This window comes from Penaeus japonicus, unplaced genomic scaffold, assembly GCF_977035675.1.
Source record: "Penaeus japonicus unplaced genomic scaffold, GWHDUDI00000001_assembly GWHDUDI00000032, whole genome shotgun sequence".
In the NCBI taxonomy this organism is placed as follows: domain Eukaryota; kingdom Metazoa; phylum Arthropoda; class Malacostraca; order Decapoda; family Penaeidae; genus Penaeus; species Penaeus japonicus.
The window spans coordinates 3,850,980-3,855,979 of NW_028234434.1; the positions used below are offsets into that span (position 1 = coordinate 3,850,980).

The following is a 5,000-nucleotide window of genomic DNA, read 5'->3' on the forward strand; positions in this document are numbered from 1 at the left end:
GTCAGGCCTCAGCTGTCATCACGTATCATCCATGGGAAAGGGATGTTACGGTGTCCCAGAAAAAGAAAAAAAAATGTATGTGATATGTATTTCGTTCAAGAAGCTTTAATCTTTTTGTAACAAATTGTTTCCGGTTGGTTAGAAGTGAGACGAGAAAATACTTTGTAGTTTAAATTTTGTCGGCAGGTTCACTTGTCTAATTAGATGTAACTGCTGTTATAAAAAGGCCAGTATTTAATTCATACATTTAGTTGTTCATCCACTTCGTTCTTTCATCTATTGTCCTGCAATAAATTGCCTTGATGATATCATACTGCTGTTTTATAATTGAAGACTAGTTGTAAATGAAATGGCGGAACAAACATGCACACATGCTGCCTCTGATATTTTGTACTCTATGTTGCAACGCTAATGATTGCATGAAAGTTCAGTTGTTATTGATTACGTATATTCTATTTGCATTATTACTTGCAACATTGCACTTCTTATTATTATCTATATTTTATTTACTTTTCATTTATTACTTGTCTTCTCATTCTCCTTCTTCTAATATTTCCTTGTTTTCATCTCCCCCCCCTTCTCTCTCTCTCACTCTCACTCTCACTTTCTCTCTCTCTATCTGTTTCTCTCTTTCTCTCTCTCTCTCTCTCTCTCTCTCTCTCTCTCTCTCTCTCTCTCTCTCTCTCTCTCTCTCTCTCTCTCTCTCTCTCTCTCTATCTCTCTCTCTCGCCCGCTCTCTTCTCATCTCTCTCTCTCTCTTCTCATCTCTCTCTTCTCACTGAAAATCGATTACTTGAACAAGCGAAACCTCGAGAGGAAGAACCAAACACCGCAAAAGCTGCAGTGCATTTCAATCCTTCCTTCAAGGCTGCGGAACCTCTTCCTGGAAGACTGAATTCATTTAGTGGTGATTATAAACTTTGAAGAAAAGAAACTAACTTTCTCATCAACGCTCTTTTTTTTTCCTTTTTTTTCTTTTTCCTCTTTTCTTTTGCCGGATGTTTGTGGCGTGTTTTGTTGTTGTGTTTTTTTAGTGTCTTGTTTATTGTCGTTTTTTTCTTTTTGACACACGCTTCCATATTATCCAAAACTTTTTTACCATTTCTATATAATATTTTTTTGATGAGGAGGGACATGATCACGGATTTTATTTTAGCGGCAGCAAGCATAGACTCGCACACACCTACATACACCTACATACACCTACATTTATATATATATATATATATATATTATATATATATATATTTTTATATATATATATTATATATATATATATATATATAGTATACATATATATATATATATATATATATATATATATATATATATATATATATATTATATTTATATATATATATATATATATATATATATATATATATATATTATATATATATATATATATATAATATATTATATATATATGTATATATATTATATATATATATATATATATATATATATATATATATATATATATATATATATATATATACATATATTATGTGTGTGTGTGTGTTGTGTGTGTTGTGTGTGTGTGTGTGTTGTATGTTGTGTGCACATACGTATATATATATATATATAAATATATATAATATATATATATATATATATATATATATATATATATATATATATATATATGGATGGATGGATGGATGGATATATGTATGGATGCATGCATGTTTTACAAAATATAAGACATAGCATTTAAACAAGACCAGCCATATTACACAGAGTATTATAGAAAAATATGAATAAATACAAAGATTATGGTAAGCACGGTCGTATGGTTTTGCATAAGGCATTGGGAAACAACATGAGTATATAGCTGTCTAAATATACATCCTGAAAACTGGTGGCGCCACGTGGAATCTTGGATGCATGGAGTCACGTGTCACTTGGTCTTAGATCATAGGCTGTTTCAGTATAATTCTATTATATAACTTAAATGCGGACAACAGTTTACAGATCTATAAATTTCGGTTATTGATTTGCCCTTCTCTGTGGGAAGCCAATGCCTTGCAGACTGTATTATGTCTCTCGTTCAGTGCTGATCCCACTAGTCTGTGTTATAGAGAAGACTGGCTCTCCTCTTTATCCATAATGCGGATAGACTTTCAAAGTTTCAGTCGGTTTTTATAATAATTTGGAAAAAAAAACTTTGTTACTTTCCAGTAGATTCTTCCTCCTCTCTTCATCATTCTCGTCTTCCCTTCCCCTCTTTCATCATCATCATCATCACATCAGCATCATTCCCTATCTCGCTCTGTTTTTGTATGTGTGTGTGTGTGTGTGTGTGTGTGTGTGTGTGTGTGTGTGTGTGTGTGTGTGTGTGTGTGTGTGTGTGTATGTGTGTGTGTGTGTGTGTGTGCGTATTCCCGGTTCCACGTGAGCTTTCCTTCCAGAGTCCCTTAGGAATTGTCGCCGCATCTTCTTTCTCTCGAGGTCTTTGTCCGCCTCCCTTCGCCTCCCTTTCAGTTCCACCGGATATATTCCCTTATTCGTCGTCCCTTCCTTCTTTTACCAATAGCTCACGATCATTACTTGCATAACATTACTGATATTTTCGGTATTATTATCATTATCACTATTATCATTCTTATCATCATTGCTATTATTATCATTACTATTATCATTATTCTTATTAGTAGTAGTATCATTATCACCATTACTATCTCATCATTGAATTTATTGACATCATTACCATTATCATCATCATCATTATCAACACAATCGTTATTATTTTATCATCATCTTGCTAATACTAAAACTATTACTATTATTATCATTACATTTAGTAACACAGATGCAATTGGAAGCCGTATGAGCTGTCAGTCCCACCAAATCATAGCAATTGATATCAATCAGAGAGCCAGTGATCGCAGCAAAGCAACACCTCCAGTAGGGCGCGCTGTTGCATCGGAGTGAACGCCTTGACCTCCATCTCCTAACGCTATCGAATTTCGCCTCTCATTGTTCATGCTCAGGCTGCGTTTGGCGCACAAAGCACCAACCGAGGCGTATTGTTCCTAAAAGTATATTGTGAGGCAAACAAAACCTTGGTCTTGAAGATTTGTTAAATAGGAACAAAAACAGGTCCGGGATGCATTGCGTCGGGAAGCGTGTGTGGAAAGTGGCTCTAGCGTCTGTTGGTGATGCTGTTTTGTCTTGTCATTTTTTTTTTTTTTTTAAATCTTTTTCGTTCTTTTTTTTTTTCATTTTTTTTGCGTAATAGTTGCTTCTTAGTTGTGGCCGTTTATGTATCATAATCCTTTCGATTCCTAAAGAAAAAAAACGCACTAAAACGAAATATGGGTCAAATCAAGATCTTTCTCCTCCAGCCAAATGAGAATCGCCCGAAAATTTATTACATGTCTAATAAAACTAGAAAGGACATGATTCAAGCTGACTCCGCAAGTAAAACGGCGCGAAAAATATAGGAAAAAAAACGGTTTTGTAATCATACTAAATAGCCTACGTAACGAAACGGCGATCGGGTGACAAAGCGCCCGGCACTCTTTGTTTACCGTAACGTATGAGGTGGACGAGCCTCGGGAATGAGGGCGCTGCAGCCATTTCGCGCGAATTCCCTTGTCCAGTGGAAATACCAAATCTCTACTTGCGGCTGGGTCGTATTTAGGCTACATTTACGAGTGAATAGTGAATTTAATTACTTTGAGTTTAATTAGCCTGAGAAGCAGGGAATCCATTCAGATTATAAACAGATTGTTACCATGCTTTACATTTGGGTACACAAAGATATAATGGATTTTTAAGAGTATAAGCACGTACAAGTTGGCATAATTATCTCAGTACTGCAGTGTTGTTGTTTTTTAATGCTATTTATCTGAAATTTATAGAATATTCCATTTTATTTGCGTAGTTATTCCTTATGGAGACAATCTGCCAAGCTAAACGTTATCATCGCGAGAAAAAAAAATGAACAAACCCCCCCAAAAAAGTCTGAATAAACGTCAGTTTTGAGCCTTCATTCATCAGCATTATTCTTGGAAATTCCCTCACGTCTTGTAGCTGTTTCCCTCGTCCTTCCTCTTTTGTTTGTCCGTGAATCAGGCCGAAAAATGATGGAGTGAATCGTACCCACTTTCTCCCTGGGGCCGCCCGGTGCTCCTCGGTCGCAGGTTAGGCGAGGTTAGATTCGGTTAGGTTAGATTCGGTTAGGACAGGATACGTCAGGTTAGAGTTGGTTTAGATGGGGCAGGTTAGGTTAAATAAGGCTATATTAGGCTAGTCTAGGTTAGGTTAAATATGACAATATTAGGCTAGTCTAAGTCAGGTTGACTCGCGGATATGATAAAACACAGCCACACTAAGAATGATTAAACAATTTTGATATTTCAAACGTTTATGAAGGTTCTTCATCTTACGTAGGATGTATATATATATATATATATATATATATATATATATATATATATATATATATATATATATATATATATACAATTATCTGTCCGAAGATTTTTTTTCTTTCTTTCTTTCTTTCTTTTTTTTTTATTATAAAGGAAGGTTAGTTTCGGGACCAGTAAACCTAGGACTCAGTCCCCCCAGGGCCGAATCCCCACCCCCTCTAAAGTACTAGGCTACTTATAGTTTTACAACTACTTTCTCGTCCACATGTGCCTTAGTCTCCCCTCCCCCCTTTCCCCCTCTTCTGCTTAGCCGTAGTGGAGGAGGAGAAACAGTTGTCTTCCTCTGCTCCCTTTTTGCTTTTGGTTTCCTCTTCTCTCTCTCTCTCTCTCTCTCTCTCTCTCTCTCTCTCTATATATATATATATATATATATCTGAATGTCTCTCTTGTCTGGGTGTGTGTGTGTGTGTTGTGTGTGTGTGTCTGTGTCTCTCTATATATATATATCTAATATATATATATATCTATATTCTTACTTTATATATGTATATATATATATATATATATAAATATATATATATTATATATATATATATATATATATATATATATATATATATA

The 5,000-nt window shown here is 34.8% G+C and overlaps 1 protein-coding gene across 7 annotated transcripts in view; it reads left to right on the forward strand.

Moving 5' to 3' along the window:
- Window positions 1-5,000, forward strand: part of LOC122251405 (uncharacterized) — a 158,149-nt gene that overhangs the window by 128,037 nt on the left and 25,112 nt on the right. The gene's annotated exons all lie outside the window — the stretch shown is intronic.